The 13,438-nt window shown below is 42.2% G+C and overlaps 1 long non-coding RNA gene across 1 annotated transcript; it reads right to left on the minus strand.

Moving 5' to 3' along the window:
* Positions 1-1,973: 1,973 nt before the first annotated feature.
* On the minus strand, positions 1,974-12,400 carry LOC146193298 (uncharacterized). The gene is made up of 3 exons (XR_014706431.1): positions 12,340-12,400; positions 3,902-3,956; positions 1,974-2,563 (listed from the first exon to the last, which is right to left on the minus strand). It is a non-coding gene; the product is annotated as an uncharacterized LOC146193298 (long non-coding RNA).
* Positions 12,401-13,438: the final 1,038 nt, after the last annotated feature.

The following is a 13,438-nucleotide window of genomic DNA, read 5'->3' on the forward strand; positions in this document are numbered from 1 at the left end:
ATTCTATTAGTGATTACCTTAGTAAATACCTTATACGTAACAGACAGTAAGCTGATTGGTCTGTAATTTTTAAGGTCCTTACAGTCCCCTTTCTTGTGAATGAGGATAATGTTTTCATTCTTCCATGCTTCCGGTACCCTCGATGACACCAGGCACTGCGTATACAGGGTGGCCAGTTTTTCTAGCACGATATCCCCCCCGTCCTTCAGCAAATTTGTAGTTATCTGATCCTCTCCAGCTGATTTCCCCCTTTTCATAGTTTCTAGTGCTTTCTTGACCTCGTCCTTCGTCACTGGTGGAACGTCTGACTGTTTTTCCCTACCCCCAATCTCATTACGGTCCTGACTACTTTGGCTACTGTAGAGATCTGTATAGAACTCCTCGGCTACTTTGACTATCTTGTCCATATTAGTGATGACGTTGCCCGCCTTGTCCCTTATCGCATACATCTGGTTTTTGCCTATGCCCAATTTCTTCTTTACCGCTTTAAGGCTTGCCCCGTTCTTTACAGCATGCTCAATTTTCTCCATGTTATACTTCCTTATATCGGCCGCCTTGCGCTTATTGATTAGCTTTGATATCTCGGCCAATTCGATCTGGTCTGGCCGTTTCTTAATCAAATCTTTCGTCTCCTTAGACAGCTTACCGGTATCCTCTCTAACTATCCTACCGCCTACTTCTACCGCGCACTCAGTAATGATATCTCTGAAATTATTGTTCCTTGCCTCTAGGGTAATGTCGCCATCCTCAGTTAGAGCTGAATACCTATTCTGTAGCGAGATCCTGAACTCTTCTGCCCTCCCCCTCACCGCTAATTCGTTGATGGGTTTCTTTCTTACTAATCTATTGCGTTCCTTCTTCAGATTTAGGCTAATTCGGGACCTCACCATCCTGTGGTCACTACATCGAACTTTCCCGATTACCTCTACATCCTGCACAATGGCGGGGGTTGAACACATTATGAAGTCGATTTCATTTTTAGTCTCTCCGTTAGGACTTTTCCATGTCCATTTTCGGTTCTTCCGTTTGCTGAAGAAGGTATTCATGATTCGTAAGTTATTGCGCTCTGCAAACTCAACTAGTAACTCCCCCCTGCTATTCCTAGAACCAATGCCATAATCACCTACTGCCTTGCCTCCTGCCTGTTTTTTCCCTGCCTTGGCATTGAAGTCGCCCATTAGTACAGTATACTGCGTCTTTACTTTTCGCATTGCCGATTCTACATCTTCATAGAAGCTTTCAACTGCCTGGTCATCATAACTACATGTAGGTGCATAGGCCCGTACAACCTTCAGTTTATACCGCTTATTAAGCCTAATTACGATGCCTGCAACCCTCTCATTAATACTATAGAGTTCATCTATATTACCCGCTATATACTTATTGACAAGGAAACCTACTCCTAGTTGTCGCCTCTCTGGTAAACCTCGATAACACAGTACATGCCCATCCTTCAGTACAGTATATTCCTCATTCGGCCTCCTAACCTCACTAAGCACTATGACATCCCATTTCATGCCCTCTAGTTCCTCTAACAGCACTGCTAAACTAGCTTCACTAGCTAGGGTTCTAGCATTAAACGTTGCCAGGGTCAGTTTCCAATGGCGGCCTGTCCAGCGGAGCCAGGCTTTCTTAGCACCCCCTGCTGCGTCACAGGTCTGACCGCCGCCGTGGTCAGTTGTTCCGCAGCCGCTGGTGACTGAGGGCCGGGGTTTTATGGAGCTTATCATAGGAGGTTGTGGCCAATTACTGCACCAGGGTGGCCAACTCCTGTTCTGGTGAGGGAGTGCGTTGCCGGAGGTGTTCACCGGCATCAGGTCGCACCCCAAACCTATATATGCAATTCCATCGACACGCGGATTTTTTTTTTTTTTGTCATCCGGTGGAGAATTGCGCGGCACCGGGATTTGAACCCCGGTCCTCTTGCATGCGAGGCGGATGTTCTACCGCTACGCCACCGCTGCACCCTGCAAGTATATACCAAATTATAAAGCGATGTTCATATCAATGTCGATTTTTACATAACTTGGTAGCTCTAAATGATATGGCAGATTGTATGAATGAAGTAATGCAAGCATAATATTACAATTGGTGAATATGCATGTAGCAAACTGAATGCATGCTAAGCAGGTTACCAAGGGCGCCGCAGAGTGAATTAAGAGACAGGAGAGCTATAACCATACTCCCAATGCGGCATGTCATTTTCGCTTGCAGCTGCATTCGAAATTGCAGTAATAGATTTGAATAAGGTTAACATGATATTGTTGAACAGCCTCAGCATCGAAAGTTGTATTTCTGCTGGAGTTTCGATTTCGGTATTTCCACTGTAAGCACTTGCGAAGTGCGCGTAAGAAAGCTCTATTAGGAGATTAATATGACACATTCTCATAAAAAATGTCTCAATGATACGTGTGCGCTCGGCTTGTCGCTACACATATCTAGCTGGAACTACTCCATTTGGAGTAGATATGCAGTAAAGAGGGCCGTTATCTTCTTGCACCTTCGCACGACATGTGCAACCATGTCCGCATGGTCTTCCATAAAACCCTCGACCAACGGGGCACTGCGAAGGAAGCATTAAATAATGTATCAGTATTAATTGAAACTTGCACTGTTTATATTTACGAAGAATCCTGCTCTGAAACAGTTGTTGTATAAGTAGTTGGCCTATTGGCTGGGCGGACTGATCCGCATCAACGTTTTCTTTAATTTCATTCTTACCCAAAAGAATTGCTTTTTCGTCGTGGTCTCATATTATCACAGTCTTCAGATGCTTCCAACCGTCGTTCCTAAAGACTACGGCTGCAAAACAACCCTGTTTTACGTCCCGTGAAAAACAGCAGTCAACAGAACCTCATTAATTAGCACGCGTAAATTGCGCTGGGCGCTGAAAATATTTGGATGGTACTATTATTTATATCGCAACAAATGGCTGTTCTTAGATGCGCAACACGGTAACTATTCTGACGTGAAATACTTAAGTGTTTTTAACAAATATATTCGGATAATTTTATGCAATATTGGGACCGAGAATGATTTTGATAAAGTACAATCTGATTATGGTTACGAGGTGGCGAACAACCATTTTAAACGTCAGTTGTAAACCGAAATATGCATGGACGAAGAATCTAGCAGCCCATTTTCTTTCGCAGCACTCATGGGCAAGGGTCCCAAATTTTTATTGCACGAACCTTTCCGCACGTTCGTTACATTATTAAGGAACAAGCCAATTTTCTGAAATGTACTGGTGCTGCCACAAACTGTGTAGATTGACAAACACAGTGCATAATAAGGAATGTGCCCTCTCATAAACTTATACAACGAGCATTTCACCTAAACGCGATCGAAAGTTGTTAAATGTATCTTGGTTATAAGCTAGAGCGATAAAACATGTTTCGCTACTTCCGGAAATAACAATTGTGGATTGCATATCATACAGCAGCATATCTTTGAAATGGCAACTTTGTCGAACAACGAACGCCTTTCATCATTTGTGCGATGGAGGACTCAGCATGCAAATAATTTGAATTAGGCCATCAAAAGAGGCTCCTCTTTGACCCCCTAGACGCTCTTCTTTGACAGTATTCTTTGACCAGAAGTCCAGAAATTAACCTGCGTTATTCAGAAGAGTTGCAAAAGGTAAAAAAAAAGAGCACCACGTGCCTAAATACAGTAATAAAGCATTCATGGAATAAAACTGCTGTTTATTTCTCTCAAATCTATATTTCGTTGTTGCAAACCAACATTTCATAATCATACTCTGCATTTTATGGTTTTATAAGACCAAAAGCAGTACACAGCGCAGCAGCGTTTCAGCTATTAAGCGAACACTTGCTCAAACCACCTCATAAACTGTTACAGACACTTCCTGTTCTATCTCAATAATTTTAGCTGCACTTACGGATGCCCAGCAAGACGATGGCCTATTTGGGTTCTTTATGGATGGCTTTGAGGGTCTGAAAAAGTAATAAGAAGTTGTGAATACATGCAACATTGTTGATAATAAATGATATCGTCTGGAATCCTTGAAGGAGAGAAAGAAGAAAGATGGGGGGGGGGCATGAAGAGACACCTATTTTCGGGGTGTTGGTAGAGGTATTTTCATCAGCCTTCCGCCCCTGCTCTTGGCTCTGCATAAAAATTTCGTTCCCAGACTTTCGCTCTTATTCCTTGAATTAAAGGCCGCATAAGTAAATCAGACGCTATCGCTCACTGCATGTATCATTCATTGCGAGATGTGAGTTTCTGTACCATTTTGCAATCGCGGTAAGGAGCCTGATTCTTTATGCTTACAACGAAGAAGGAGAACTATTTCTTTTTTTGCAACCTCATTCTTCGCAGCGAATGTTGTGGACTGGGCTGGAGAAGTAGACTCAGGAGCTATGCCATGACGATGGCCACTTATTTAAAGTTTAGGCATTCAAGAGGTTAATCGCGGCAGTGATTCATATATTAAAATCAATGTCGAAGTTACTGAGGCCTTACTCACAAAACGGCTGAAATTTTTCATGACAAGGAAAGCTGCAGGAGGAGCTGCCTCTATTCTACGAGGTATATTAAACGCTTTGTTTTGAAAAAATTGAGCTGAAACCTTCTCTACAAAATGGATGTAATGATTACAAAGCAAGAAAATGTTTTTTCGTGCAATTCTTGCGACGAATACCCTAAAGGCGTTAAGAACAGATTCCAATGTAAAGAATGATGAGGTTAATTGCACTGGTAAAAGAAAAAAAAAATTAGGGGCACTTTGGCTCACTAAAGTGCTTCGCGGCGGCAGCCTTCCCCGCCTCGTTGCTTGGGCATTGACTGCGATACCGTTTGGTATTGACTAGAATTGTGACAAATACGGCGCCTTTTCTTTGTTTTCCGCCAATATTAAACGCCGCTGATGCGTGCTGTACAGCGTCTATTTCTACATATGTTCTGTAGTGCGTCGTTCCAGGAAGCGCCAAATGAAACGCCCTACACGGATGTCTGGATGCAACGCCCGGTGGGATCAGCTTCGCATATGCGTGAATCTCCTGGTGATGTCATCACCAGTAATGACAGAATGACCGGCTGTGACATCATTATTACTTCCGGTTTTTAGATACTACCAGATGTGACGTCATGATGGCGTCACATCCGATCATGAAGTCTCGACCGATAACGTCGCCACCTGACGGCTATGGATTTCTGTAAACATCTAACTATTACTATTGCTAGTGATGGTTAAATTTGATTTACACTTTCTGAGTACTACTTAATGTCTACTTAGTGTTATTTAATAACCTCTTAACTAGTACGTTATGGTGAGTGATAGCTACGATAACCACCAAATACAGTGGTTCCTATGGATATCTGCTCAACTATGTTATTATAAGCCGTAAGTTATCTTGAAATTGTTTTGATAATGCCTTAAATCGTATTCGGCTATCATCCGATTGCTATTGATGAAGTATTGATTCAATGGTGATTGGCACATGCCCATAAGGCATGCACACGAAATACGGACACATTTGCAAACGAAAATACGAGGCATTAAAGGCTTTCGCCTTAATACACAATAAGCCCTCCAGGGACCAAAGAAGAGATGTGTCCGTCGTACTAACGGCCAGCGGGACACTGGCGACCAGGATATGCGACGGCATTCGCATCAAACTTTTGCGTATTTCTTGGCCTGAAATATTCATTGTCAGTTGCGTGGGTCTTCCTTCAATTTGGCTGCAGCACTAATCCTACGCCTTTCTGCCGTTAGCATTATTTCTGTATAGTTTTTCTATCCGCCCATTTCTTCGTTTTCTATTAGCTTATTTCTTCTCTCTTGCTGTACCCTCTTGCGGATACACATTTTCTTTACCTCTAGTAAAAGCTTATGTACCCTTGAATAATGTTATTTTTTTTAAATGAGGACTCAAAAAAGTGCCTGAGTAAAATTTTTCCTAGATAAATTTATATCGAGCACATAGGTCTAAGCACGGAGTCAGTAATGCGCAATCAATACCCCATTATACAGCAATCCGCGATCGCTGTGATAAGAGGTATTGTATAGGGAAGCCGCAATGTATACGGCCGCTGACCGTAGATTTAAGCCTAATGAGTAAGAGGGTGGAACTGTGTTTTTCATCAGACTTCATCGTGTTATTGCTAAAAAAGTGAACATTTTCTTCTCCATAACATTGCAAATCCATGCAAAAGAGTGCGTTAGTCAAGAGCAGATTATAAAAATTCGGAAGCCTTTTATTTATCCGTCCTGATTCTCTGACTTTGGAACTTCTGATGTTCAACGGAAACCGATAAAGCAATTAAACGTAAGGCATTGGAGAATTAGTTGGTTTAAATATACCACAAATACGACGCCAGGGAGGTGAGTGCTTCTGTTAATGCTAGCAGGCTCTTCACAATAAATGACGTAAGTGTATTGTTTAGAAACACTATAAAGTTCAAAAAAGGGCACCGTATGCAGTTTTAGTAATGTATGTGGCAACAGAAAAAAATAATGTCATTACCCTTTATACAGTCAGTTCAGTTCAGTCGTTCAGTTGTGTCCGACTCTTCGTGACCCTATGGACCATGTCACGCCACGCTTTCCAGTCTCTCACTATCTTCCTTACATCACATAACTTCATCTGCAGTGCCTCGAGGATGCCATCTAACCATTGTGTTCGCTGCCTACCCCTTCTCCGGCGACCCTCAACCTTTCCCAACATCAAATCTTTCTCCAGCGACTTCTCTCTTCTCATAAGATGACCAAAGTAGCTTAGCTATAACTTTAGAATTTGCCCCTCCAATGAGCAGTCAGTGTTTATGGTCGACAATATCGACTGATTTGATCTTCTGGCAGTCCAAGGAACTTTCAAGAGTCTTCGCCAGCACCACAACTCAAACGCGTCAATTCTTCGGCGGTCAGCCTTTTTCACAGTCCAACTCTCGCATCCATACATCACAACTGGAAAGATCATATCACGGGTTATACGGATCTTGGTTGGCAAACTAATGTCTCTGCTCTTTACTAGGCGGTCAAGGCTAACCATTGCTCTCTTTCCCAGAAGCAGGCGCCTTCTAATTTCATGGCTGCAGTCTCCTTCCGAGGTAATCTTGGAGCACAAGAACAGAAAATCTGTCAGGGCTTCCACTTCTTGTCCATTGATGCTCCAGGACTTGATAGGGCAAGACGCCATGATCTTTGTCTTTTTAATGTTCAGTTTTAGTCCAAACTTCTCACTCTCTTCTTGTACGCGCATCAGAAGTTTCTTGCGTTCCACTTCACTTTCTGCCATTAAAGTGGTATCATCCGCATATCTAAGGTTGTTGATACGTTTTCCAGCAATCTTCACTCCAGCTGAAGACTCGTCCAGACCGGCCTTCCTCATGATGCACTCTGCATATAGGTTAAATAGGCAGGGCGACAGTATGCAGCCTTGCCTCACTCCTTTCTAGATCGGAAACCAATCAATAAGACCATGCCCAGTTCTGACTGTGGCCTCTTGCCCTTCATACAGGTTCCTGAGGAGACAGATGAGGTGAAATGGAACTCCCATCTCTTGGAGAGCTTGCCACAATCTGCTGTGATCTACGCAGTCAAACGCTTTTGCATAATCGATAAAGCAGAAGTAGATAGGTTTCTGCAACTCTCTTGCTTTTTCCATGAACCAGCGAAGGTTAGCGATTTGGTCTCTAGTTCCTCTGCCCTTGCGAAACCCAGCTTGCACGTCCGGAAGCTCCCGATCAACATACTGCTTCAGCCTACCTTGGTGGATTTTGAACATCACCTTGCTAGCATGCGAAATAAGCGCGATCGTGCGGTAGTTGGAACAATCTTTGGCACTGCCTTCCTTTGGAATGGGGATGTAAACTGACCTCCTCCAATCCTGTGGCCACTGCAGGGTTGTCCAAATCTTCTGACATAATGTATGCAGAATGTTAACAGCGTCATGGTTGAGGTTTTGAAGCAACTCAGCTGGAATGCCATCAATTCCGCTAGCTTTGTTCTTAGCAAGGCTGGCTAAGGCCCATTCAACTTCACTCTTCAGGATGCCCGGCTCGAGATCAGTAATCACAACCGTCTTATGTTGGGTTTGCACATACGGGTCCTTCTTGTACAGTTCTTCTGTGTATTCCTGCCACCTCTTCTTTATCTCTGAGGCTTCATTGAGGTCCTAGCCTCGTTTGTCCTTTATCACGCCCAGCATAGCACAGAAGCTTCCTTTGATATCTTTGATTGTCTTATACAGAGCTCTTGTGTTCCTTAATTGGCTGTTATCCTCAACTGCTTGGCACTGTATGTTCAGGAAGGCATTCTTATCTCTCCTTGCTATTTTCTGAAAATCCGCATTGAGTACCTTGTATCTTTCTCTTTCCCCCATAACTTTTGCCATCCTCCTTTCCTCAGCTATTTGCAAAGCCTCTTCAGATAACCAGTTTGCTTTCTTGCATTTCTTTTGCTTTGGAACTGCCTTAGTAGCAACTTTTTGTATTATATCACGAACATCAGTCCACATCTCTTCGGGCTATCTGTCTTCTAGATCTAATTCTTGAAATCGATTCCTCACTTCCACAGCATATTCTAATGGAATTTGATCCAGATCATACCAAAAAGGCCTTCTAGTTTCTGCGTTTTCCTCAATCGAAGCTTAATTTTGGCAACAAGAAGCTCGTGATCGGGGCCACAATCGGCCCCAGGCCTTGTTTTTACTCCTTGTATAGCGCTTCTCCATCTCTGCCGGCAAAGAATATAATCGATCTGATTCCTGTACAGACCGTCCGGTGAAGTCCATGTGTACAGGCGCCTCTTGTGCTGTTGAAAATGAGTATTCGCTATGGTCAGGTTGTTTTCTTGACAAAACTCTACTAGCCTCTGTCCAGCTTCATTTGGCTCACCAAGACCGAACTTGCCTATAATTCCGGATATTTGTAAACAACTTGTAAACAACTCCTAAATGATAGAATTTCACTAGGTTTTTGTAGCGACTGGTACCAAGTACCTTGCATTGTACACCATACGGTCATTAGCTCCACATTCTAGTCGCCCAACCTAAATCTTCCCGATAATGTTCTCAAAACATCACATTCTTAGTCAAGTCTCACCTCATGTTTTACAACGACTAACCGGAAACGCCTTTCTTCCAGGTTGCATACAGCCTTTGCATATGTATCGATGTCATCATCATCATCATCATCAGCCTGATTATACCCACTGCAGGGCGAAGGCCTCTCCCATATTTTTCCAATTAACCCGGTTCTGTGCTAGCTGCATCCACTTGACCCCTGCGAACTTCTTAATCTCCTCCGCCCACATAACTTTCTGCCGCCCCCTGCTACGCTTTCCTTCCCTTGGAATTCAGTTTGTGTATCGATGTAGTGTACAAAATTTAAGCTAATGATTCAGAGTGTACATTTTTTTCTAACACACGTAACATCATCTCGTATGTCATTGCCCTGAACAGGAATCTAAGGATAGGTAGCCGACCTAAATTTGCAGCTTTATATATACCGCACACCGTAATTACAACTAAAATAGGCTCTTCTCAGCTTTATGCACCAGAACAAGAAGCCTCCAGACAAAATCCATTCCAACGGCGACCCCTTTTCTATGCAGACAAAAGCAAAAAATCCGTTTTTGAGTCACCATGTCTATCAGCAACAAATAAAACCGTGTGAAAAAAAATGTATTGTAGTTCAGTAGTTCAATTCCACTAAAGTAGTTGATAACTTCGCACCAATATGCGTAATATTAGGATGGACACATAGATCTATGACTATATGAATTAGCATGACCAATCGCTATGTTGTACAGACATAGGGATGTTCCTCTTATCCGTTAAAGGCTTCTAATTTATTTTATATTTATTGCATTTTGCATGCTGTCTTCTAATATGGGGCGCCACTACTACAAATATTAAGACGATGTACTGCGAATGCAAAATAAAAGGGTAACAGTAATAGCTAATGATGGAAGATATCCTTTACTATAAATGTTGGTAGAAATAAAATAACAAATTTTTATTGTAATGGGCAGAGTAAAGCACTGATAAATGACACAAGATGTGATACTGACTTTTAATCACGACTAGTTGACATACGCCTCAATTCACACACATCTCCGACGCATCCAGAATATTGGAAGTCTGGTTTGATTAGCACTAACTATGGCGGTGCCATGTTGCGTTTTTTACTTCTGAAAACTATTGACTACTTTCATGAATTGGGTACTGATACGGTAACCTATCCTACTCGCGAGTTCCATGAAAGGTTTCTGCACCTCTAAAACGGGTGAGATATTAAATTTGAGGTGCGTTGTTTTGATTTTACTTAACTCTGCCTGTGTGTCACTTTGTAAATTCATCTAATTCTGTTCTATGTCTCAAATGTGTTTGCAGTCTGCTCTAAATTCTGTTTTGCACATTCAAGGCAGTGCGAGTATGCATCATTTTGTAATTTTATGCGGTTTTGTATCTTGTTATTTTCACTCTGTGCCCTGCTTTTATCCTTGTATTTGACAGGGAATGGGAACTCTTCAAGCAGCTTACAACAGCAGCTTTTTTCATTTCCCATGTTTCTGGAGAGAATAAACAAAGATTTTATTTGATTTCACATTCTACCTCGTGAGCCTGGGCTCAAACGCCCGTAGCAGGGGCATCGGCTAAAAGAGTAACGGACTAAGGACGCATGTAATCCCGCCTATAGCCATATCATCCTTTCTTGAATAAATGTTTTCTACTGCTACTACTACTAGTCATTCTGCTTCTTGATATAATGAGCATCCCATGGAACTCTCTTGATTATCTTGCAGCAGTTTACTTACAGCATATAAAATTCAAGCAACCATGTCAATTTTTACAGTGCAATTAGCATAGCACTACTTCTATGAAAAAGGCGCCTTCTAAAGTGGCGCATGTGGATGCGACTCTGGAAGCACTGACAGGTCGGTGTACAGTGTAGCGCGGTTAGAAGGTTATTGCCCAAGCTTCGACAGAGAACATGAACAGCGCCATAGCCTAGATTCCTGTCGTGGCGAGAGAGGTATTAGAACAGCTTCGCTCACGCTGTTGGCCTTTTCTTAGGCAGCGATGACTCCACTTGGGACGAGTAGCTTTTTAACTTGTTTTTTTTTTTGCATTACTGAACCGGCGATCATTGTAATGCGCGTGACGAATTTCCACCAAATGTTTATTATGGTCCGCGAAGGTAAAAGGTAACTAAACCCGCACTTTCCATAGCAACGAATGCTAAGCATAAACTAGAAAACAAAGGGCAGTGAGTTCATTGCCGGGGACGCTTCTAGCATGCAACAGCTAACGAGGGCGAAAAGAATGCGAAGTCGCGATATTACCTTTTGCGAAACCAACCGCTAGACTTGTGGAATGCTAGGCTGGTCTATACTCGCCCGAAAACCTTCAAATCGCTCTATACTGCTCATCATGATAACCTCCGCTTCCCCAGAAACATGCACATTGGACCTACTGTCACACCGCACATTTTAAATCTTTGGCAAAGAAGAATAAATGACACAAAAATTTGCGGTAGTTCTTGATACCATATTACTGTAAAGCTGCATACTAACCTGCACATTGAGGAAAATGACTGTCTCCGTATCAGGCTCGAATACGCACTAATTTTGTGTTTAAAAAGTGTTGCTCACTGCTTGCTTTGTAAAACAAGAGAAATTTACGTAGAAAGCAGGACCATCAAGGTTAGTACCAAAATATGCTGTTCTAATTTATGATGGCACATTTATTTCGCGTGCAAGTTGCAGGAAGTAATAATTTAAAATATTTGTACCACGACCTCCAAGTATAATGCTATGTAAGTAAACCCCAGGCTTATTGGTCAATTGAGAACTGGTAACGCTGCTTGATACAGAATACACCGCTGTCCCTGAGATCTCAAGCAAAGCAAACCCAAGCAAAGAATGCGCCACTACTATTAAAATGAATATCCATTTTGAGAGAATTCTTAGGTTTTCTTGATATAAAATAAATATTGAAATATAAAAGGGATATACAACGTCTTCTTCCCTCCACTTATATCTTGCCTATTACTATCTACATTGCATAGCATTGGTTCCTATATTTTAATTTCTTTCGTAATTTCGTAATTCTATCGCAATTTCTTTCATTTCTCTTTTCGGGGCAATGATATTTGTCTGCCTTTTATCTTGTGGTGAATATTTTGTCTGTATTACGTTACGAACCTTGAACAGCCAGAATTCAGCTAAAAGATGAAACGACTTATTTTTGAAAGAATGAAGTTCGTCCATTGGGTACAGCATCTAGCGCCTGCCGACCTGACGAACTCTGCACAAGCCACGAAACGGGAGTATTAAGCGCGAAGGATTGTGCTACGTGCTTTCCACCTTACTTTTTAGTCCTAGAAATTCCTGTTCCCCTAGGTGGAGAGCCATCTGAGGGAAGACCGCATCTGAAAAAAGAGAAGCGCGGATGTTAGTCCGAAATATTACCACCTTGATTATAATGAAGGGGTAATAATTGCCATAAAAATTTGTATTTATATCCCTACTCATAGCTGTCAATAAGGAGTCCCAAAACAACTCAAAACATTCCCGCTTCGGTCAAAGCCATCTCTAGGAAATTGCCGCAAATAGAACTGACAGCAAGAAGCTCAAGGATCCTCAGTACTTTTTGGAGCTCCGAATAACTAAAAGGTCCCCTGTGCTATATATACAGAATCGCTCTTCTTCGTCTTTCGAGGTCTACAATAAGAATAATGTGACGGAAATAATACTGTTTTAAACTTAGTCAGATGAATAAAAGCCTAGTACTGAGACACACGTGTGGATGATTGATGCAAACCACTTGTATCGAACGACAGTCACAGCGATGAAGAGTTGCTAGTGTAAAAATAAACATTCACCGAGAATTACTTATCCTAAGAACTTAAGGCTAAGTTAAACACACGTCTTCCTACATTTTTGTCTTCATGAGTCTTATTCTTATCAAAAGCTTCACGAAACGCCTTAAATTTAGTATTACCCCGCCAGAGTGGGGCAGTGGTTACGGCTCTCGACTACTGTTCCCAAGGACGCGAGATCGAATCCCGGCCTCGACGGCCGCTTTTCCATGGAGGCGAAAAGAAAGGTGCCCGGGTGCTGTGCGATGTCAGTGCATGTTAAACAACCCCAGGTGGTCGAAATTTCCGGAGTCCTCCACTACCGCGTCTCATAGCCGGAGTTGCTTTTAGACAATAAACCCCCCAAACCAGACCAAACCAAATTTAGTGTTAAAGTGTATTTGTTTAGCCTACATGCTATCGTGTTGGGGAAAACGATTAAAACGTGTTTTCATGTTAATATTGAATAACAGTTTGAGATAGATATGAAGGCAAGGGAAATGGTCAAAAATACGTGGACTCATGGCTGGAAGAGACTGTAATTTCACACAAGGCAAGCAAAAAATTAAAATAATAAAACAACATGCACATAAAATTACTGATTTGAATA

This window comes from Amblyomma maculatum, chromosome 4, assembly GCF_055883805.1.
Source record: "Amblyomma maculatum isolate TAMU_Amacu chromosome 4, ASM5588380v1, whole genome shotgun sequence".
Taxonomy (NCBI): domain Eukaryota; kingdom Metazoa; phylum Arthropoda; class Arachnida; order Ixodida; family Ixodidae; genus Amblyomma; species Amblyomma maculatum.